This window comes from Eschrichtius robustus, chromosome 3 (assembly GCF_028021215.1).
Source record: "Eschrichtius robustus isolate mEscRob2 chromosome 3, mEscRob2.pri, whole genome shotgun sequence".
NCBI classification, from domain to species: Eukaryota; Metazoa; Chordata; class Mammalia; order Artiodactyla; family Eschrichtiidae; genus Eschrichtius; species Eschrichtius robustus.
Window position 1 is genome coordinate 51456916 of NC_090826.1, and position 24318 is coordinate 51481233.

Consider the following 24318-nt stretch of genomic DNA (forward strand, 5'->3'; position numbering starts at 1 on the left):
GTCCAGTTTTCCCAGCACCACTTATTGAAGAGGCTGTCTTTTCTCCACTGTATATTCTTGCCTCCTTTATCAAAGATAAGGTGACCATATGTGCGTTGGTTTCTCTCTGGGCTTTCTATCCTTTTGCATTGATCTATATTTTTGTTTTTGTGCCAGTACCATACTGTCTTGATTACTGTAGCTTTGTAATATAGTCTGAAGTCAGGGAGCCTGATTCCTCCAGCTCTGTTTTTCTTTCTTAAGATTGCTTTGGCTATTTGGGGTCTTTTGTGTTTCCATACAAATTGTGAAATTTTTTGTTCTAGTTCTGTGAAAAATGCCATTGGTAGTTTGATAGGGATTGCATTGAATCTGTAGATTGCTTTGGGTAGTATAGTCATTTTCACAAGTTGATTCTTCCACTCCAAGAACATGGTATATATCTCCATCTGGTTGTATCATCTTTAGTTTCGTTCGTCAGTGTCTTATAGTTTTCTGCATACAGGTCTTTTGTCTCCTTAGGTATGTTTATTCCTAGATATTTTATTCTTTTGGTTGCAATGGTAAATGGGAGTGTTTTCTTAATTTCACTTTCAGATTTTTCATCATTAGTGTATAGGAATGCAAGAGATTTCTGTGCATTAATTTTGTATCCTGCAACTTAAAAAAATTAATTGATTAGCTCTAGTAGTTTTCTGGTAGCATCATTAGGATTCTCTATGTAGAGTATCATGTCATCTGCAAACAGTGACAGCTTTACTTCTTCTTTTCCAATTTGGATTCCTTTTATTTATTTTTCTTCTCTGTTTGCTGTGGCTAGGACTTCCAAAACTATGTTGAATTATAGTGGTGAGAGTGGTCAACCTTGTCTTGGTCCTGATATTAGTGGAAATGTTTTCAGTTTTTCACCATTGAGGATGATGTTGGCTGTGGGTTTGTCATATATGACCTTTATTATGTTGAGGAAAGTTCCCTCTATGCCTACTTTATGCAGGGTTTTTATCATGAATGGGTGTTGAATTTTGTCGAAAGCTTTCCCTACATCTATTCAGATGATCATATAGTTTTTCTCCTTCAATTTGTTAATATGGTGTATCACGTTGATTGATTTGCATATATTGAAGAATCCTTGCATTCCTGGGATAAACCCCACTTGATCATAGTGTATGATCCTTTTAATGTGTTGTTGGATTCTGTTTGCTAGCATTTTGTTGAGGATCTGTGCATCTATGTTCATAAGTGATATTGGCCTGTAGTTTTCTTTCTTTGTGACATCTTTGTCTGGTTTTGGTATCAGAGTGATGATGGTCTTGTAGAATGAGTTTGGGAGTGTTCCTCCCTCTGCTATATTTTGGAAGAGTTTGAGAAGGATAAGTGTTAGCTCTTCTCTAAATTTTTGATAGAATTCACCTGTGAATACATCTGGTCCTAGGCTTTTGTACTTTGGAAGATTTTTAATCACAGTTTCAATTTCAGTGCTTGTGATTGGTCGGTTCATATTTTCTCTTTCTTCCTGGTTCAGTCTCACCAGGTTGTGCATTTCTAAGAATTTGTCCATTTCTTCCACGTCGTCCATTTTTTTGGCATATAGTTGCTTGTAGTTATCTCTCATCATCCTTTGTATTTCTGCAGTGTCAGTTGTTACTTCTCCATTTTCATTTCTAATTCTACTGATTTGAGTCTTCTCCCTTTTTTTCTTGATAAATCTGGCTAATGGTTTATCAATTATGTTTATCTTCTCAAAGAACCAGCTTTTAGTTTTATTGATCTTTGCTATCATTTGCTTCATTTCTTTTTCATTTATTTCTGATCTGATCTTTATGATTTCTTTCCTTCTGCTAACTTTGGGGTTTTTTGTTCTTCTTTCTCTTATTGCTTTAGGTGTAAGGTTAGGTTGTTCATTTGAGATGTTTCTTTTTTCTTAAGGTAGGCCTGTATAGCTATACATTTCCCTCTTAGAACTGCTTTTGCTGCATCCCATAGGTTTTGGGTCGTTGTGTTTTCATTGTCATTTGTTTCTAGGTATTTTTTGATTTCCTCTTTGATTTCTTCAGTGATCTCTTGGTTATTAAGTAGTGTGTTGTTTAGCCTCCATGTGTTTGTATTTCTTACAGATTTTTCCCTGTAATTGATATATAGTCTCATAGCATTGTGGTCAGAAAAGATACTTGATACAATTTCAATTTTCTTAAATTTACCAAGGCTTGATTTGTGACCCAAGATATGATCTATCCTGAAGAATGTTCCATGAGCACTTGAGAAGAAAGTGTAATCTGCTGTTTTTGGATGGAATGTCTTATAAATTAAGTCCATGTGTTTAATGTATCATTTAAAGCTTGTGTTTTCTTCTTTATTTTCATTTTGGACAATCTGTCCTTTGGTGAAAGTGGGGTGTTAAAGTCCCCTACTATGATTGTGTTAATGTCAATATCCCCTTTTATGGCTGTTAGCATTTGCCTTATGTATTGAGGTGCTCCTATGTTGGGTGCATAAATATTTACAATTGTTATGTCTTCTTCTTGGATTGATCCCTTGATCATTATGTACTGTCCTTCTTTGTCTCTTGTAATAGTCTTTCTTTTAAAGCCTATTTTGTCTGATATGAGAATTGCTACTCCAGCTTTCTTTTGATTTCCATTTGCATGGAATATCTTTTTCCATCCCCTCACTTTCACTCTGTATGTGTCCCTAGGTCTGAAGTGGGTCTCTTGTAGACAGCATATATACGGGTCTTGTTTTTGTATCCATTCAGCCAGTCTGTGTCTTTTGGTGGGAGCATTCAATCCATTTACATTTAAGGTAATTATCGATATGTATGTTCCTCTTCCCATTTTCTTAAATGTTTTGGGTTTGTTATTGTAGGTGTTTTCCTTCTCTTGTGCTTCTTGCCTAGAGAAGTTCCTTTAGCATTTGTTGTAAAGCTGGTTTGGTGGTGCTGAGCTCTCTCAGCTTTTGCTTGTCTGTAAAGGTTTTAATTTCTCCATCAAATCTGAACGAGATCCTTGCTGGTTAGAGTAATCTTGGTTGTAGGTTTTTCTCCTTCATCACTTTAAATATGTCCTGCCACTCCATTCTGGCTTGCAGAGTTTCTGCTGAAAGATCAGCTGTTAACCTTATGGGGATTCCCTTGTGTGTTATTTTTTGTTTTTCCCTTGCTGCTTTTAATATGTTTTCTTTATATTTAATTTCTGATAGTTTGATTAATATGTGTCTTGGCGTGTTTCTCCTTGGATTTATCCTGTATGGGACTCTTTGTGCTTCCTGGACTTGATTAACTATTTCCTTTCCCACATTAGGGAAGTTTTCAACTACAATCTCTTCCAATATTTTCTCAGTCCCTTTCTTTTTCTCTTCTTCTTCTGGGACCCCTATAATTCGAATGTTGGTGTGTTTAATGTTGTCCCAGAAGTCTCTGAGACTGTCCTCAATTCTTTTCATTCTTTTTTCTTTATTCTGCTCTGCAGTAGTTATTTCCACTATTTTATCTTCCAGGTCACTTATCCATTCTTCTGCCTCAGTTATTCTGCTATTGATCCCTTCTAGCGAATTTTAAATTTCATTTATTGTGTTGTTCATCTCTGTTTGTTTGCTCTTTAGTTCTTCTAAGTCCTTGTTAAACATTTCTTGTATTTTCTCCATTCTATTTCAAGATTTTGGATCATCTTTACTGTCATTACTCTGAATCCTTTTTCAGGTAGACTGCCTATTTCCTCTTCATTTGTTAGGTCTGGTGGGTTTTTGCCTTGCTCCTTCATCTGCTGTGTGTTTCTCTGTCTTCTCATTTTGCTTAACTTACTGTGTTTGGGGTCTCCTTTTCACAGGCTGCAGGTTCATAGTTTCTGTTGTTTTTGGTGTCTGTCCCCAGTGGCTAAGGTTGGTTCAGTGGGTTGTGTAATCTTCCTGGTGGAGGGGACTAGTGCCTGTGTTCTGGTGGATGAGGCTGGATCTTGTCTATCTGGTGGGCAGTTCCATGTGTGGTGGTGTGTTTTGGGGTGTCTGTGGCCTTATTATGATTTTAGGCAGCCTCTTTGCTAATGGATTGTGCTGTGTACCTGTTTTGCTAGTTGTTTGGCATAGTGTGTCCTGCACTGTCGCTTGTTGGTGGTTGAGTGGAGCTGGGTCTTGGCGTTGCGATGGAGATCTCTGGGAGATTTTCACCGTTTGATATTACATGGAGCTGGGAGGTCTCATGTGGGCCAGTGTCCTGAACTTGGCTCTCCTACCTCAGTGGGACAGCCCTGACGCCTGGCTGGAGCACTAAGCACCTGTCCTCCACTCGGCTCAGAATATAAGGGAGAAAAAAAAGAAAGAAAGAAAGAAGAAGATAAAATAAAATAAAATAAAGCTATTAAAATAAAAAATAAAAAAATATTTATTAAGGACAATAAATTTTTTTAAGTAATAAAAAGAATAAAAATGGACAGACAGAACCCTAGGACAAATGGTAAAAACAAAGCTATACAGACAAAATCACATACAGAAGCAGACACATACACACTCACAAAAAGAAAGAAAGGGGAAAAGATATATATATCCTGCTCCCAAAGTCCAGCTCCTCAATTTGGGATGATTCGTTGTCTATTCAGGTATTCCACAGATGCAGGGTACATCAAGTTGATTGTGGTGATTTAATCCGCTGCTCCTAAGGATGCTGGGAAAAATTTCCCTTTCTTTTCTTTGTTCGCACAGCTCCCAGGGTTCAGCTTTGGATTTGGACATGCCTCTGCGTGTAGGTCGGCTGAGGGCGTCTGTTCTTCGCTCACACAGGACGGGGTTAAAGGAGCAGCTGCTTCATGGGCTCTGGCTCACTCAGGCCGGGGGGGGGGGGGAGGGGTACGGAATGCAGGGCGAGCCTGCAGCGGCAGAGGCCAGAGTGACGTTGCACCAGCCTGAGGCGTGCCGTGCATTCTCCCGGGGAATTTGTCCCTGGATCACAGGACCCTGGCAGTGGCGGGCTGCACAAGCTTCCAGGAGGGGAGGTGTGGATAGTGACCTGTGCTTGCACTCAGTCTTCTTGGTGGCTGCAGCAGCAGCCTTAGCGTCTCATGCCCGTCTCTGGGTTCCGCGCTGATAGCTGCGGCTCACGCCAGTTTCTGGAGCTGGTTTAGGCGATGCTCTGAATCCCCTCTCCCTGCACACCAGGAAACAAAGAGGTAAGAAAAAGTCTCTTGACTCTTTGGCAGCTCTAGACCTTTTCCCAGACTCTCTCCCGGCTAGCTGTGGTGCACTAGTCCCTTCAGGCTGTGTTCACGCAGCCAACCCCAGTCCTCTCCCTGGGATCCGACTGAAGCCAGAGCCTCAGATCCCAGCCCCCACCCGTCCTGGCAGGTGAGCAGAGAAGCCTCCCGGGCTGGTGAGTGCTGGTCAGCACTGATCCTCTGTGCGGGGATCTCTCCGCTTTGCCCTCCGTACCCCTGTGGCTGCGCTGTCCTCTGTGGCTCTGAAGCTTTGCCCCCTCCGCCACCCACAGTCTCCACCCGTAAAGGGGCTTCCTAGTGTGTGGAAACCTTTCCTCCTTCACAGCTCCCTCCCACTGGTGCAGGTCCCGTTCCTATTCTTTGTCTCTGTTTTTTCTTTTTTCTTGTACCCTACCCAGGTACGTGGGGAGTTTCTTGCCTTTTGGGAGGTCTGAGGTCTTCTGCCAGCATTCAGTAGGTGTTCTGTAGGAGTTGTTCCACATGTAGATGTATTTCTGATGTATTTGTGGGGAGGAAGGTGATCTCTATGTCTTACTCTTCCGCCATCTTGAAGCTCCTCCCTCCCTTGATCATTTTGTAGTGTCTTTCTTTGTCTCTTGTAATAGTCTTTATTTTAAAGTCTATTGTGTCTGATATGAGAATTGCTACTCCAGCTTTGTTTGATTTCCATTTGCATGGCATATCTTTTTCCATCCCCTCACTTTTAGTCTGTATGTGTCCCTAGGTCTGAAGTGGGTCTCCTGTAGACAGCATATATACAGGTCTTGTTTTTGTATCCATTCAGCCAGTCTGTGTCTTTTGGTTGGGGCATTTAACCCATTTACATTTAAGGTAATTATCGATATTTATGTTCCTATTACCATTTTCTTAATTGTTTTGGGTTTATTATTGTAGGTCTTTTCCTTTTCTTGTGTTTCCTGCCTAGAGAAGTTCCTTTAGCATTTGTTGTAAAGCTTGTTTGGTGGTTCTGAATTCTCTTAGCTCTTGCTTGTCTGTAAAGATTTTAATTTCTCTGTCAAATCTGAATGCAATCCTTGCTTGGTAGAGTAATCTTGGTTGTAGTTTTTTCCCTTTCATCACTTTAAATATGTACTGCCACTCCCTTCTGGCTTGCAGAGTTTCTGCTGAAAGATCAGCTGTTAACCTTATGGGGATTCCCCTGTGTGTTATTTGTTGTTTTTCCCTTGCTGCTTTTAATATTTTTTCTTTGTATTGAATTTTTGGTAGTTTGATTAATATGTGTCTTGTTGTGTTTCTCCTTGGATTTATCTTGTATGGGACTCTCTGCCCTTTCTGGATTTGATGGACTATTTCCTTTCCCATATTAGGGAAGTTTTCAACTATAATCTCTTCAAATACTTGCTCAGTCCCTTTCTTTTCCTCGTCTTCCGAGACCCCTATAATTCGAATATTGGTGTGTTTAATGTTGTCCCAGAAGTCTCTGAGACTGTCCTCAATTCTTTTTACTCTTTTTTCTTTATTCTGCTCTGTAGTAGTTATTTCCACTCTTTTATCTTCCTGGTCACTTATCCATTCTTCTGCCTCAGTTATTCTGCTGTTGATTCCTTCTAGGGAATTTTAAATTTCATTTATTGTGTTGTTCGTCATTGTTTGCTCTTTAGTTCTTCTAGATCCTTATAAACGTTTCTTGTATTTTCTCCATTCTATTTCGAGATTTTGGATCATCTTTACTGTCATTACTCTGAATCCTTTTTCAGGTTGACTGCCTATTTCCTCTTCATGTGTTAGGTCTGGTGGGTTTTTACCTTGCTCCTTCATCTGCTGTGTGTTTCTCTGTCTTCTCATTTTGCTTAAGTTACTGTGTTTGGGGGTCTCCTTTTTCTCAGGCTGCAGGTTCGTAGTTTCTGTTGTTTTTGTTGTCTGCCCCCAGTGGCTAAGGTTGGTTCAGGGGCTTGTGTAGGCTTCCAGGTGGAGGGGACCAGTGCCTGTGTTCTGGTGGATGAGGCTGGATCTTGTCTTTCTTGTGGGCAGGACAGTGTCTGGTGGTGTGTTTTGGGGTGTCTATGACCTTATTATGATTTCGTGCAGCCTCTCTGCTACTGGGTCAGGTTGTGTTCCTGTCTTGCTAGTTGTTTGGCATAGGGTGTCCAGCACTGTATGTTGCTGTTCCTTGAGTGGAACTGGGTCTTAGTGTTGAGATGGAGATCTCTGGGAGAGCTTTTGCCATTTGATACTACGTGGAGGTAGGAGGTCTCTGGTGGACTAATGTCATGAACTCTGCTCTCCCACCTCAGAGGCACAGGCCTGACTCCTGGCTGGAACACCCAGACTCTGTCAGCCACATGGCCAGGCACTTGGGGAGTTTCTTGCCTTTGGGGAAGTCTGAGGTCTTCTGCCAGGGTCCAGTCAGTGTTCTGTAGGAGTTGTTTCACATGTAGATGTATTTGTCATGTGTTTGTGGGGACGAAGGTGATCTCCATGTCTTACTCCTCTGCCATCTTGAAGGTCTCTCCCCTGTTTGTAGATTTTTTAATGATGGTCATTCTGACTGGTGTGAGGTGATACCTCATTGTAGTTTTGATTGCATTTCTCTAATAATTAGTGATGTTGAGCATCTTTTCATGTGTTTGTTGGCCATCTGTATGTCTTCTTTGGAGAAATGTCTATTTAGGTCTTCTGCCCAATTTCTGATGTTGTTTGTTTTTTTGATATTGAGCTGCATGAGCTTCTTGTAAATTTTGGAGATTAAACCTTTGTCAGTTGCTTCGTTTGCAAATATTTTCTCCCATTCTGAGGGTTGTCTTTTTGTCTTGTTTATGGTTTCCTTTGCTGTGCAAATGCTTTTAAATTTAATTAGGTCCCATTTGTTTACTTTTGTTTTCATTTTTATTACTCTAGGCAGTCAAAAAAATCCTGCTGCGATTTATGTCAAAGAGTGTTCTGCCTATGTTTTCCTCTAAGAGTGTTATAGTATCTGACCTTACATTCAGGTCTTTAATCCATTTTGAGTTTATTTTTGTGTATGGTGTTATGATGTATTCTAATTTTATTCTTTTACATATAGCTGTCCAGTTTTCCCATCACCACTTATTGAAGAAGCTGTCTTTTCTCCATTGTATATTCTTGCCTCCTTTGTCATAGATTAGGTGACCATATGTGTGTGGGTTTATCTCTGAGCTTTCTATCCTGTTCCATTGATCTATATTTCTGTTTTTGTGCCAGTATCATCCTGTCTTGATTACTGTAGCTTTGTAGTGTAGTCCGAAGTCAGGGAGCCTGATTCCTCCAGCTCCATTTTTCTTTCTCAAGACTGCTTTTGCTATTCGGGGTCTTTTGTGTTTCCATACAAATTGTAAAATTTTCTGTTTTAGTTTTGTGAAAAATGGCTTTGGTAATTTGATAGGGATTGTATTGAATCTGTGGATTGCTTTGGGTAGTATAGTCATTTTCACAATATTGATTCTTCCAGTCCAAGAACATGGTATATCTCTTCATCTATTTGTGTCGTCTTTGATTCCTTTTATTAGCATCTTATAGTTGTTGGTGTATAGGTCTTTTGCCCCCTTATGTAGGTTTATTATGTAAAACCTTCAGAATAGGAAAATCTGTAGAGGCAGAGAGGAGGTTATTAGTTGCAAGGAGCTGGGGGAAGGAGGAAATAGGAAGTGACTACTAACATATATGTGGTTTCCATTTATGGTAAAGAAAAATTATGGAACTAGATAGTGGTAATGGTTGCACAACATTGTGAATGTACTTAATGCCACTGAACTGTACACTTCAAAATGCTGAAATGGTAAATCTTGTTATTTATATTTTACCTCAATAAAAATGTGGTAAAGAAATGATATCAAAGGCAGATCTGTCTGTAACAACTCTAACTTTCCAGTTTACCAGACTTCTTACACTTCAGTTCACATGCTTGGAAAGCAGGCAATGGATAGCAGAAGTGGGTGGACCATATTTTCTGTCCCTCCCAAACCACTTCCTCTCTCTTGCCCCCTTGAAACTACAAAAAAAATGCATGATTTCCCTCCTTCTCTCTTGAAAAACATGTGTACAGGGAAAAACTGTACCACCTTACAGTTGCACCATAAATAGTGAATGCCAGAGGCAATAATATATCATATAGCAGCTGTTTATGCTTCGTATCATCTGTGGGCTCTCAGAAGCCTCTCCCAGGTCTTACTGGTTTTGTTCTTATTGAACTGTGTTCTTTTTCAGAATGTGTGCTTCTAAATCATAATTTTAAGGTCAACATCATTTCTGACTGGTACCATAAAAGTTTAACAAGTATGACTAAACCATGCCTGGCTTCCTACTTTTATTTTCCAGTATGTATCAGAAAGCATACTAGCAGGAGATCAAATGCTCAGGTTGAGCTTCATGGTAGATGTTGTAGAGGTAAAGACCCAACATCTTCTTCCAAGAAGCTAGAACAGGAGCAGGCAAAAATATTAACCCTTTAGTGAATGGACAGTGATATCTCATTGATTCGTAGGTTCTAGGGCACCTTCTTATGCACTAGCATGGAGCTATAGAGAAACCACAGGCTTTGGAGTCAGACAGGTGTTTTAAAATCCCAGGTCATCCATTCAGCTAACTGTTGGGCAATGGACAAACAACTAAATTTCACTAAGCTACAATTTTCTCATCCATTAAATGGGGATGGTTGTTAAAAGAAGTAAAAAGTATATATCAAAAGCAACTAGCACAACATAATAGCTCATAGAAAACACTCAATAAATGGAATATTGATTACTCAATAAAAATATTAATATTGGCCACAGCAATAACCAGAAACTGTTTTTCAGGGAAGAAAGTAAGCAATTGTTTGAAGTGTTGATTCACTAATATAGAGAAGACAAAGACCAGCTTTAGCCAAACTCAATTTCCTTAGTAGATATAGGCCTATTCTGATTGTCTGTTTCTTCTTGTGTGAGTTTTGGAAAATTGTGTCTTTCAAATTATTGGTCTATTTCATCTTGGTTATCACATTTGTGTTCATAGAATTGTCCATAGTATTACTCCTTAACCTTTCAATGTCCATAGGATATGTAGTAACGTCCCCTCTTTCAAGATGGAGTGTTCATTTACAGATTGAAGAAGATTAAGAGAGAAGGAATATTTGGAGGGAAGATCATCAAATCCCCAGTTTTGGGCTGGTTAAATCAGAGATACCTATAAAACATCTAAATGGAGAGGGTGAGTAGCAGTTGAATGAACAAGTTACAGTATAGTATATCCTGTCAGCCTTTCAGCTTGAAGAAGAGGGAGGGATGAACTGTATCAAATACTGCAGGTAGAGCAACTAAAATATGGAGAAGTTTAATCTTTCAATTGAGCAATCTTGGAATTTGCTGACAAGAACAGTTTCGATGGAGTTGTGGCTCCAAAACTTGATTAGAATGGATTCAAGACAAAGTGAGAGTAGAGGAATTGGAGACTGAGGAAAGTAAACTCTTTGGAGGAGTGAATTAGTTTGAATCCTCTGAGAAGCAGATTCCCAGATGAAATAAAATGTACAAGGATTTTATTAGGAAACATACCTGTGTTAGAGAAAGTGGGGAGAGAGCTTAAAAAGATTGGGATAGTCCTTCAACTGCTTGTAAGTCTGACTTTCATGAGGGAGAAAGGGACTGAAGTTTGGATGGACATGTCATAGACTACCATGTGGCTAAAGGACATTTCCACAAGGCTATCAGAGAGTTGTAGCCAAAGGCATCAGAGGAGTCTTATTTAGTGAAATAAACGTACCTGCTTTAGTGTTCCTGCTATACTTGGCCACTGACTAAGTCGCTTGAGTGAAACATGGCCTTGGTGCAAGGGTAGAGGTAGATTTTAGGGCATAGCAATTGGGTTCTTGGTCATTTACACTCCCTGTAGTTGGAGGTCACCAGATGCATTCTCACAGCCACCGTAAGGATTTTTTTCTGTAAAAGGGGAGAGGGAAGTACATGGAGGAAAATATGTTCTCTTTATAAGATGGGAAAATTTACATGTCTATGTGATTATGAAAATTTGTGACATAGGAAATAAAGTGGAGAAGTGCTGGAGCTATTCTTGAGTGGGTGACAGAAAGTGGGACTTGGTGTAAAAGTGGAGGGGTTGAAGTCCATAGGGTACATGAAGAGTTTGTGCGTCATAAGAAAAGCTAAAGAAGAAACAGGTGAATATATTTTCTGATGTGAGCTTGTTAAAGTTATCTTCTGATTGCTTCTTTCTTCTGAGGGAAATAGTAAGCAAGGTCTAAGCTGAGAGGAAGTATGGGAGTAGGTGTCGTGGTTTGGGGAAAGAGAAAAAGGTGTAGAGTAGTTACATAAGAGAGTAGGAGGATGAGTGAAATTAGCATGAATACCAAGCAGTCTTAATGTTCTGCTTGAGTTTAATGGTCATGAATGTAAAATGAGACCAATCAGCAGGGTTTTGGTTTTTCTCTAATCAGTTCTGCTGTGAAGATGTTGGAGAGTAGGTAGAGAATTTTATTTAACTGGGGTTGGCATTAAAAGTAAATTTTAAAATTTCCAATTTTATATTGTATTTAATTATATTTTTGTGAGTAACTTTTCACTGCATTAGTTACATTATGGTCAGAGAGGATGGTCTGTATGATGACAATTCTTTGAAATCGGTTGAGATTGCATTATGGCCTAGGACAGTTTTTCGTGAAGAGTCTGCATGTGTTTAAATAGGATGTGTGTTCTCTGACATTGATTCGAGACTGATATAGATAGATAGATAGATAGATAGATAGATAGATAGATAGATAGATAGATAGATATTCATTAAATCAAACATGTTAGTTGTGTTGTTCAAATTTTCTAGATCTTTACTGACCTTTGTGCTTAATTTTTCACAGATAATTGTGTTATAATATTCTAATAGGTCATAGGTTTATCTCTTTCTATCTGAAGTTTCACTGTCATTTTTTTGCTTTACATTATTTTGAGGTTATCTTAAGTCCATATAGATTTAGAATCATTAAAATTACCAGGGAATTAAAACTTACTATTTTGTAGTAACCTTTTCTATTTTTAAAAATGCTTTGGACTTTCACATCAGTTTTATTTAATTTTGACATAACTGATATAAATTTCTTTTGGATAGTATTTCCTAAGAAATCTCATTTAATCTTCACAAAAGTCCCTGAAGTGGAATTTAGCGTTCTCTCTTCTACAGCAGGAAAACTGTAGCTCAAAGGACAAAAGCATCTGTCTCAATGCTAGTAAGCAACAGACCTGGGAGTTGAAGTCAACATTTCCTACTTCTCATATTATCCTTACTTCAGCATACTGCCTCTGAGGAATTAAGTGGTGAAGTAGAGTGAAGGATAAGGTGCTATAGGGACAGAGCTGAGTAATTGGCAATTGATGAATTCTTCCTGGGAAGAATCTTCCAAGGAAGCATCAGACAGCAGGGCAGGTGATATTGGAGAACAGCCTTGAATAATTAATACAAATTTTCCAGGTGAACAAGGAAGGAAAAAACATTCTAGGCTAAGAAGACATGAGGTATATAATGTATCTAAGTTTTTGTTCCTTAAAGGAATTAATCTAAACTTTCTGTTTCATCTCCAGACGTGAAATAGGTGCTTAGTAAGGGTTTATTGGCTTAATTTTATTTAGTCATTCTCTTTGTTCCATGTAGCAGACATGCTATTTGCCTCTCTAATATTGTCCTACCCTTTCTTCTTAGCAAGATAACCCTAGTTACTATGGAGGCAGCAGTGTGCCCAGATAAAAGACTATGTATGGTTCCCAGTCTCCCTTACAGCTTGAGATATAAACAGAATCTGTTGGGAGGACCTATGGGAAAGTCCCGTAAGTGATGGAGAGACAGCTAATCTGTCCCTTTTGCCCTTCACTCTATGTCCTGATTCCTGATTAGAATCATAAATTTATAGTCATGGGTCCAGTGGCTATCTGAGACCATGGGTCAGCTGTGAGGATGGAAACTACATGGTAGTGACAATAAAATTGAAAGGCAGAAGGAGCTTGGGTCTCTGATGACAATGTGAGGTCACCATACCAATCCTGAATGTCTATTTTAAAACATATTTTATGTGAAAAATAAATTTTTCTTGTTTATGCCACTATTATTTCTATTCTCTGCTATGAGCAGCCAAATACAATTCTCAACTAATATATCCCAAATTCAACATCCTTTTCAGGAATGTAGGTGACTGGCACATTTAAAAATAATTGTGGCTAGAAATTACTATTTGGATAATGCACAGAAATACCGAGAGAATTTCCCAGCTGGACCCCATTCCCAAGGAGGATCTCAAAGACAGCTTTATGCCAACTGTATAACCTGGAGGAATTCCAGAATCCCTTCAGGAAGAGAAAGTGGCTGCTGAAACTGCTATACTTTAGTGGAAACTGAAAGGCTGGAAGGATGACCTTTCAAGAAGAACAAATGTTATTAAGTAATGGAGTTTTTCCCACCTCCTACAACAGTCAATAGCAAAAGGATGAAAAGGGAATCCTATTCTTCTATTAATAACTCCTCAGTCAGTCTCATGCTGACGAAGCGGAAAGCAACTGTAAAATTAGCAGTTTTGCCTGCAAATTAACCTCTTGCAAAGCCATAAAAAGAGAAAAGGAATTAAGGAAAATTCTATTAATGGAGTCAAGGATGGAAAACCAAGAGTGATAGGGCATAAATACCCAGACAACTGATACGTATTTTTAGGAAGATATTACCCAGGTTTTAAATAGCTGCTTATAGCTGTGTATGAAGAACGTGTTAATTTATAGCCTTTGGATCAGTGTCCTTTCTTAATGGCTCCTTGGAGCAAATCTGTCAGAACTTGAAGAGCACAAGGTTTAGGTTGATATTAATAAAAACCACCCCATCCACCCCTAGCTGAGATATTACTATTCCACTTTAGAATGGCAATGCAGTAATTTGAAAGAGGTTTAACTTCAGAGGCAGACAAAGTTAGGTTTGACTCTGGCTCTGCTCCTTCACTAGCCTGGGGAAAGTCTTTCATCATTCTGTGCCTCTATTTTATCTTCTATCAAAGCAGATGGTGATTGTGCTTCATTGTGTTAAGAGCATTAAATTAAGTACCATGCAAAGAATTTGGTCCCTAGTAGGTTGTTAGAAAATGTTAGCCCCTTTCTACTTTCCCTTCCTTATTAGAGGGCCAGGGACATCAAACCTTCTCGCAAACGTATACAAAGCAGTTAAATTTAGTTCTGGGTAATTCTCCCCGTAAGAAGATCAGTCCCTACAGAGGAGCTGAACACATTTTTATAATTTATGACTGGTCTCAGGCAACAGGCTCCCATTTGCAATTTTATGAAAATAATAAATCAATATCCAATAATGGGGGATAATCTCAAGAAAGAAACTGAGACTCCTTTAACAATAAAAAGGCAGGAGGCTCCATTTCCAACAAGGAACATAGGCCGGAGACCTTTGAAATGCGTACAATTTTTTTTTTTAATTTGCTTTTTATTTATTTATTTTTGACATCTTTATTGCAGTATAATTGCTTTACAATGGTGTGTTAGTTTCTGCTTTATAACAAAGTGAATCAGCTATACATATACATATATCCCCATATCTCCTCCCTCTTGCCTCTCCCTCCCACCCTCCCTATCCCACCCCTCTAGGTGGTCACAAAGCACTGAGCTGATCTCCCTGTGCTATGTGGCTGCTTCCCACTAGCTATCGATTTTACATTTGGTAGTGTATATATATGTCCATGCCACTCTCTCGCTTCGTCCCAGCTTACCCTTCCCACTTCCCGTGTCCTCAAGTCCATTCTCTACATCTGCGTCTTTATTCCTGTCCTGCCCCAGGTTCTTCAGAACCTTTTTTTTTTTTTTTTTTTTTTTTTTTTTAGATTCCATATATATGTGTTAGCATACGGTATTTATTTGTTTTTCTCCTTCTGACTTACTTCACTCTGACTTCACTCTGTATGACAGACTCTAGGTCCATCCACCTCACTACAAATAACTCAATCATTTGTAGGTTTGGTGGTTTCCACAGTCTTAGGCATTTAATACTTAAATTCTAAGAGGAGGTGAGGAGTTTGGGGCTCTGTTGGAGGCCTTGGGTGAGTCTTAATCACTCCTGCTTTCTTAGTTCAAGACAGTATTTCACACCTGAAACACATTTTCACTCCTAGGTCTGAAAAATGGCAAGATATAGACAAAGCAATTAAATCCACAGCGCACATGGAGGGCAAACAGTCTTTGAAAGTGGATAAATCATTGAGAAAGACCTTAACAGCACTTTAAAAAAGTCTTTTTCTGGGCCTCCCTGGTGGTGCAGTGGTTAAGAATCCACCTGCCAATGCAGGGGACACGGATTCGATCCCTGGTCCAGGAAGATACCACATGCTGCAGAGCAACTAAGCCCGTGCGCCAAAACTACTGAGCCTGTGCTCTAGAGCCCGCAAGCCACAACTACTGAGCCCACGTGCCACAACTACTTAAGCCTGCGTGCCTAGAGCCCGTGCTCCACAACAAGAGAAGCCACCTCAGTGGGAAGACCGCACACTGCAACAAAGAGTAGCCCCCACTCACCACAGCTAGAGAAAGTCCGCGTGCAGCAACGAAGACCCAATGCAGCCAAAAATAAATGAATAAATAAATTTAATTAAAAAAATATTTTTCTAATTGGTGACTGTAGCTTATAAGACTGGGCCAATTTAGAAAAATCTAACTGTCCTGGTAATACTCATCAGAGTCACCTCCAAATGTTGTAATGTAATGCCAGAATCATTCCCCTCCAAGCTCTTCGTATCCTAAGATCATAGAATCTGGTTTACGTGGGACTCTTAAAAATAAGTAATAATTTAAATTCCTCAACAACATCACCACTGAGTAGTCTTCCTACTTGTGTTTGAGCACCTCCAGCAACAGAGAGGAACATTCTTCTGAGAGAAGCTCTAACATGCTCGGCAATAGTTTGCACAGAGGATATGTATTCATTTCCTAGGGTTGCCATCACAGAACATCACAAACTAGGTGGCTTGAAACTATTGAAGTTTATTGTGTCACAGTTCTGAAGGCCAGAAGTTTAAAATCAAGTCAGGGCCATGCTCCCTCTGAAACCTGTAGGGAATAATTCTTCCCTGCTCCTAACTTCTTACTTCTGCATTGCTACAACCCTACAAGCATCCTTTGTATATGTAATGTTCCATACATATATTTGTGTTCCATACATATGGTTGTGTTGACTTTGTCCCTGGCAGAATTTTCCACTCTAAGTAAAACAAGTCTCCTTAAAAAAAAAAAAAAAAAGGAGGACCGAGTTGCAGCTGAAGATCCTGGCAGCAGGGCCATGTTCATGAACATGAGCTGAATTCCTTCCAAGATTGGTCAGCAGTGGAGAGAGACTGTGAAAGGAAGTATAGAAAACTGAAGCAGCTGGAAGAGCAGACCAGGAGGCTGCGAAAGGACATGAAGAAGAAGAGTCCCAGTGCTGACCTGGTCATCAAATCTGCTGTGAAGATGTCCTTAGACTTACTCTCTAATCCCCTCTGCCAGCAAGACCAGGACTTACTGAACATGGTGACCACCCTGGACATGGTCATGAAGTGGATGGATACCTTCAACCAGGAAAAAGTGAACCAGATCTGAAAGACCATTATTGAACCCTGAAAAAGTTTGGCAGTGTCTTCCAGAATCTCAACATGGTGGTGAGAAGGTGGTGGGAAGCAGCCTTCCTATATACTAGGACTATAGGTGATTGCAGGCCAAGGTGGAGAAGTACGAGGAAAAGGAGAAGGCAGGGCCGGTGCTGCCCAGAAGAGCTGTGGCTTGTATGGGATGACCTTGGAGCCGAGAACAAACAGCTCCTGGATGAGCCGCTGAGGTTCTACAACAGCCAACTCCACTCCTTCCATCTCAGCTTTGAGTCCCTCATCCAAGAGCAGGTCAGGAAACGCATAAGATCTTTGGAGACTTGACCCAACATCTTGACCAGCCTGGACACCTGCATGAAGTCTGGGCAGCAGGGGTGGGAGAATGAGACCAAACTGAGGGAGCCCAGAGCCTCTCTATTGTGGCTGATGACTAAATCCCTGTTCCCCTCAGAAGATTCCTAGGACACCAGTCAGCCTCTTGAGCCTTTGCCCTTTTCAAGTTCAGGTTCAGATGTCAGCCTAGCAGAAGGCCCTCCCTTGGGAGAAGTATGGTACCTGGCAGGTTGGAGACAGAGGCGGCTCCCGCTCTGCCTCACCAGCCCTTTGGAATGAGCTTGGCACCAGGAACCCCAAGCAGGCTGCTGTCTCCCCACCCAATAGCAAGAGCCAGGAGACACAGGTAAGCAGTGTAGCAAACCCCAGGGACTTTCTTATTTCCAAACTGTTCAAAGTACATCCTGGCCTAGAGCCAGAGCAAGCTTCCAGCCTTCAAAGGGCATGGGCTTTCTCAGCTTACTTGAGGTCCTAGTCTTGCCTGAGTGGTTGAGATCACATTTACCTCCAAAAGAACTATCCTGGGAGTCCGCGCATCCTTGTTTCCTTTCCACTTCAAAGATTCTCCCCTGTCCTGGAAGAGGCCCTGCCCTCCAAGAATGTGTGTAGCTGGGAATTCAACCTTCCCTCTGAGAGCTGTGGTCCTGCAGCTTTAACAAGCCCCTCACTCCAACCTCCCAGCATGGCAAAGGCTGGTTTATCCCACTTCTATGCCTTAGGTCAAGTGCAAGGAAGTGCTACAAGTCTTGTAAGTTCCCTAGGTATCCGGGATTCAACTCATGTAAGTATCCTACCACACAAAATGTCACAGATGGAGTCACAGCCTCAAAGCAAGGACAGTGGGTTTGTGCTGGCAGTTGGGCTGGGTCAGAAAGAGAAAGCAATGTCTTGAGGCTATTCTTCAGGGAAAGGCACTAGGAACAGGCAGTCCCATGGACTTCTGAGATGAATTCTAGACACCTGACAGCTGCCAGGAGGAACAACTGCCTGAGGATGTTCAACGGAAGATGCATTTGGGTTTGTGCAGCTTCGGACCTTGGTAGACATCGAACTGAGGCCCCAGAGTTCCCTGCCAGAAGCCTATGTCTCTCTGCTCTGGGTGTTGCCTCATGTGTTCAGCTGACTGAAGACAACAAAGGAGGGGTTCAGGTCAGAGAGTCAGACCACACCTTTGCAGCAATCAGCCCCAAGTGGTCAGGACTAAACTGACAGCTTGCCATTTTTGCCCACACCCATCCTCTTAGGACCAACAAGGGGAAGCCAAATATGCTCTCCCTCACCAGTTACGTAGGATGCCCGTCTTCTAGTCAGCCCACCTCCAGCTTCCCCACTCCCTCAACCTTCCATCAGGCCACACCTTCCCCTTTTGCTACCATAAAGCTTTTCAACTCCTCTTTCTGCCTTGGATTTGGGTCTGTGCCAAATTCAAGCTATAGTAGTGGCTGCCTCCCTTGCTGACAATAAGCAGTGCTTGCTCTTATTTGGGGGGTCTTTGTTTACAGAGTTTGTTAATTTGAGGAGCAAAAAAACCACTCAGAATAACATGCGCCCCCCAACCCCCAAATATCTAGGCAGGTTTTCGTTATACTTTGTTTATTGATGGGTTAGTTCCATTTATGAATGTTTTTTAAAAAACATCTTTATTGGAGTATAATTGCTTTACAATGTTGTATTAGTTTCTGCTGTATAACAAAGTGAATCAGCTAGATGTATACATATATCCCCATATCCCCTCCCTCGTGCATCTCCCTCCCTGCCCCCCTATAATTTATGAAGTTTTATACATCAAAAAGCTTTGAATTTGACCAGGATGTTGATTAATTCATCTCTGAAAAAGTAAGTGGCATTTAATTTAGCTAGTATATTTTATAGCATTAAGCCGCTTATGCATTAGGTAGCTTCTCAAGATGTTATTCTATGCACAGTGGCATTTAGCAGATAGAACAGAGTGCATCATCTCATCTAGAAACACAGACGAGTCTCATTTGAGAGCTGTATGCTAAATAACCGATACTTTGTGACAAAAGTACTCCTAACCTGAGTTTCCTACCACCAATATGGACTTCTTACTCTGAGGGCCTGTCTTTCTGGCCACATTTTATAATGCCAATGAAGACATGCCAGAGATTACCTAGTGTGTAATAACTCGGCATTAGAGCACCAGGTCTGTCCAATGGTGGTGGCGGGCACTATTATTATACTCAGGTAAATAAAGGTCCATTTTTAAAAATGCCAATTCAAGATACAAATCAAGGGTACAGGATACTCAGAACTGAGTTTTGAGCAGTGTGGTATCCTGAAGGCTTCCAAGCTTCAGTTGTTTGCCAGCCATTCTTGGCATTCCTTGGATCATAGATAACCCACTCCAGTCTCTGCCTCTATCATGAAATGGCCATATTCCTCCTGTGCAAATCTCCCCTCTTATAAGGACACCAGTCACATTAGATTAAGGGCCCACCCTACTGCAGTATGACCTTATCTTAACTAATCACATCTGCAATGACTCTATTTCCAATTAAGTTCACATTCTGTACCAGGGGTTAGGACTTTGAAGTTCAGCCAAACCCACTTAGTTACCAAGTGACCTTAGCCAAGTTGCCTAAGCCACAGTTTCATCTTCTAAAACATGGGACTAAACTTTGAGAAAATTAAATAAATTAACGGCTGGGGAGTGTATATCAAGATGATTAGCACAAGGTGGGCACTAAAGAAATGCTATTTTTTCCTTTCCCAATACCAAGACTTTATTGTCTGATCAGTTTATTTATTTATATATTTATTCTTTCAGCAAAGGTTTTTTGAGCACCTAATATATGCCAAGTACTAAGGTATCATTCATGTAACAGAAAAAGACAGACACAATCCTTTCCCTTATGGAGGTTACCATCCAACTCTATCCTGGATTTTAACTGAAGAGTTTATTTAGCAAAATGCCCAAAGACCTTCAAGATAAGAAGAATGTTCACTAGCCCACAGCCTGACTATTGAAGAGTAATAAAGGGAAAAAGAACTAACATTTATTGAGTGTTTATCATGAAGTAGATGCTGTGCTAGATGAGTTATATAATATCTCGTTGAATCCCCCCAAAATCTGGGGACATATGTTCAATTAAGTAAACTGGGATTCAGAGAAGTGAAGAAAGCTGCCTATGAGCTCTCAGCTAGTAATTACTAGAGCTTCTTTCCCCTCTGCTACACCTAGGAGTCTATGTGCTGTTGGTCAGGCATTTAGTCATCAAATTGAAGACACAGGATGTAGAGATGCATGAAGAAGAACAGTGGCCCAGTCCTCCTTTGTGAAATCCTTGACTCTATGCATTGGGTGACATTTTATCTTGAAGCAAACTTCCAGGCCATTTTTCTGCCTAGTTATGACTTTACTTTCTATACACATATGAGGGCAATTGAAGCAAAGCTGAAATTGTGCCAAATTCTGCTTACTTTATGCTGAATGGGTTTTGGGAGATCCACTAGCACCCTCTAACCATGGTGTCTTGAAATCAGAATGGTAAGGGATGCAATCAGTGGCCACATATGTAGACTCATTACAAGATTTTACCCCTTTAATTCTGTGTTCTAAGAAACCAGACACCTATGCATTAGCTGAAAGGGATTCCTTTACAGTCTTCCTTATTGACTGCAAGAGTTTTCCCAAGGGCCTGTATCACTACCCAAGGATTCATAAACACTAGTGCCAGGTAACAAGCCCTCCATATGGTTTGTCTTTTCAGAGAAATCCTAGGAGATTAGCAGCTTGGAAGACCAAGATAGCCGTGGAGTTGACGTCTGTTTCTATGTTCTTTTCCTTCGTTTTATTGTCTGTGTGGATCATATATTCTGTTGGACACCAGCAGGAATCCTAAAAGCCTTTCAGAATAATATATTTCTTCTTGTTTTTTTGAATAACCTACTTCAAAACTCTTACAGATATCTTATCCTGAATTTGTTGAGGTTTAATATGTAAGTTACACTTGATTCATTTGTCCACATATAGCTGTGAATCAAAGTCTATTCAATATTGAAAAAGTTGTCTTGTTACTGTCATTTCCGTCAATGAGGATCTACTTTCAGATCAAAGTAGCAGGAAACTTTTAGAATAGTGGTTCTCAACCAAGGGCAATTTTGCCAGCCCCCGACCCAGGGGACATTTGTCTGCAGATATTTTTGGTTATCATAACTGGTATGTGTGTCGGGGTGCTATTGGCATCTATTTGGTAGAGGCAAATGATGCTGCTAAACATGCTACAATCACAGGATACTCTCCTACAAGAAAGAATTATCTGGTCCGAATATCAATAGTACTAAGATTGAGAAACCCTAACCTAGAGAAATATTTTTCTCCTATAACCTTTAGGCATCACCTTGGAAACTGTATGAACCTGTGTTCCCGGCTCAGATCAACTACTTATTAATTATTTTAACATGGTCAAACAGCTTAATGCTTTTGGATGTGGGCTTCACTGCTTGTATGTAAAACGAGGGAAGTGATTTTGGGGAAAGAAATTGGAACATGTTGAGCCACTAGTTACATTTTGTGGTCAAAGGAAAAAGGGGAAAAATGTTTAGTATTCAAAGATGTTTTTTGAAGACTTATTTATAATAATGAATATTATAAGACAGTTTTGTTTAAATAAATGACAGTTTATTTCATAGAATATTATGAGGATCTTATAAAAAACATTTCTTATACATGGAAAATGCTTTTATTCTAATGTTAAGAAAGAGAGTAATGGGATTCTAATTTGTATGTAAAGTAGGCCGGAGGGGAATTGGTTACTTTGTTTTCTGAGCTGCCTCTATCCATATTTCTTACTGTTGCACTCATCACAGTGCCCAAGACTCACTTGTTTATGTCTATGTCTTTATGACCAGACTGTATACACCATGTCGATGATGGTTGGGTTTTAGTCACCTCTGTATCTCCACTGTCTTGCATATAACTAACTGCGTTGTCTCTCAAGAGACAGGTAGTGCTACCTGCTTTGGTTTCCTCATCTGAAAAACGCAGGCAAAATTGTGCATTTGTTGAGAGCAATAAATGAAGCAATGTTTGTAAATATAACACTCTGTATCTGACACATAATAACCATTCAATAAACTTAGTTATTGTTATTACTTGCATCCCAGCTCTGTCCATAACAAGAGGTGTAAACTTGGAAAGTAATTCAGGTCTTTTCTTTTTTTTTCTCCTTTCCTTTCCTTTCCTTTCCTTTCCTTTCCTTTCCTTTCCTTTCCTTTCCTTTCCTTTCCTTTCCTTTCCTTTCCTTTCCTTTCCTTTCCTTTCCTTTCCTTTCCTTTCCTTTCCTTTCCTTTCTTCTTTTCTATTTTTCCCTCTATAAATGAAGACTTGTACTAGACTATCTAAATACTTCCCAGATTCTAGATTCTTATATCCTTTGATTCTAAGGATTAAAGGCTTTAGGGGCCTTGTTGGAGACTGTGCAGACTCTTAGAGTTGAAAATGGCTCCGTCGACTGTGGTCTAATGAGGCTTTGAGGCTTTGGACAGTCATCAGGAGGGAGAGTGTAGTGGGTGGGCAGGAGATGACATGGTGTTGGGGAAAGAGCACTGGGTTAGGCGTCAGAGAACTGGGACCTAACTTGCGTGCTATGTTTGCACATATTATTCCTCCATGGCAGCTTCCAGCTTCCTCACCAGTAATAACAGAAAGAAATAGCTAGCAAGTTCAAGGGCTCTCCCAGCTCCTACCTGGTATGATTTTGGCCTCTTCATATCCTGTCAGGCACGCTACACTGAATTTACTCTTCTATGCAGTGGTTGTTCCCCTACCCACCATGTGGCTGCCCTCCTCCGTCAATCTTTCTGTGACTCAAGGTTTTGAAGACAACTTGTGTTGTCTTCCCATTTAGATGCTACTTTATTAAGGACTCTTGTTTGCTGGCTAGAAATCCCAGAAATAATGCAAGGTATTTGTCTGAGTGTCTTAGGGTTCTTTTTGCATCAGAATGACATAATGAGGCTCGTGGGACTAACTGAAATTTAGGGAAAAACCGTCTAGTACTGTACTGAGAAACCAAAGGCAATGGGAAAGTCCTTCACAGGAACCAGAGAGGTTCTAGAAATGACAGATCAGAAGCCACCTGGAAACAGATTAATAATGATGAATAAATCATTAAATCTTAGATTTATCCAGTCTTGCTCCAGAAAGAACAGCAGATTAAATGAAGGCAAATTTAAACTCAGTATTTGAATCGAACTTGTAACTTGTAACGGTAATCTATCAAACAATGAAACTACCTACCTTTCAAGGAAGGGAGCCTCCAGCTGGAGAGTGGACAGTTTTAAGGCTGGAGAAGATTCTTGTTTCTGATGAGAGAAAGAATTTAATAATCTCCAAATTCTTTTCAGCTCTGAAATGGTGGTTCTGTCCATGAACGTGGTAATACTTGATGAGGACTAATACCGTGGAATGGCCGTCATATCAGATGCCAGGCACTATGCTAAAGCCTTTACAATGACCCTAAAAAGAGGTCCTTAATAATTCCATTTTGCAGATAAGAAATTGTGACTCAGAAAGGGAAACTGAGTGTTCTTCCCAAGCTTGTAAGAAGTGGAGTAGGGTCTGACTCTATATCTGGTGAAGAATCCTTAAGAAGCCAGAAATCAGCTGGTTCTCACTGTTTTGACTGTACCAGTTTGGGCTCGTGAGTTCCTCCATAGGGGAACCAATTAAAGGGCAGATTGTTAGCTGCTTTGCACGTAGAAGGGGAGAGGAGGAGAAACAAATGACTCTACATCTTGGTGAAGATGCAGAAGAAGGATGCCCGCGGGGAGAGCTTGTCTAGGAGTTCCTGCCACCTGCAACCCCGCATTTCCCCCTCCTAGAAGCCGGACAGACTGCCCCATGCCAGCCTGTCAGTAGAGAAACTAGCAAGGAGAGAACTCCGAGGCCATCAGACCCAAGAGCCTGCCTACAGGGTACACTGTGAAAGGGGGGACCCTGGGAACAGGGAGCAATGGCCAATCCCAGTGGTCAGCAGGGAAAGGAAAGGAAAGGGACACTGAAATGTACTATGTGTCTTAAGTACTGTGTTGTGCTCAGCACTTTTAAAATATTTCCTCTTTTAATTCCTTTCAACAGTCCTATTAAGAAGGTATTATTTTCTTCATTTTTCCGAATGAAGACACTAAGGCTTTTAAGAAAATTGTCTTACATTATTCAGTATGCCTTGGATATTAAGTCAGTCTTGTCTGACTCCAAATTCCACATTTTCTACC

At 40.4% G+C, this 24318-nt stretch overlaps 1 pseudogene; it reads left to right on the forward strand.

Annotated features, from left to right (window-relative positions):
* LOC137760580 (bridging integrator 3 pseudogene) overlaps positions 1 to 17132 on the forward strand; it is a 101442-nt pseudogene extending 84310 nt beyond the window's left edge.
* The last annotated feature ends 7186 nt before the right edge of the window (positions 17133 to 24318 follow it).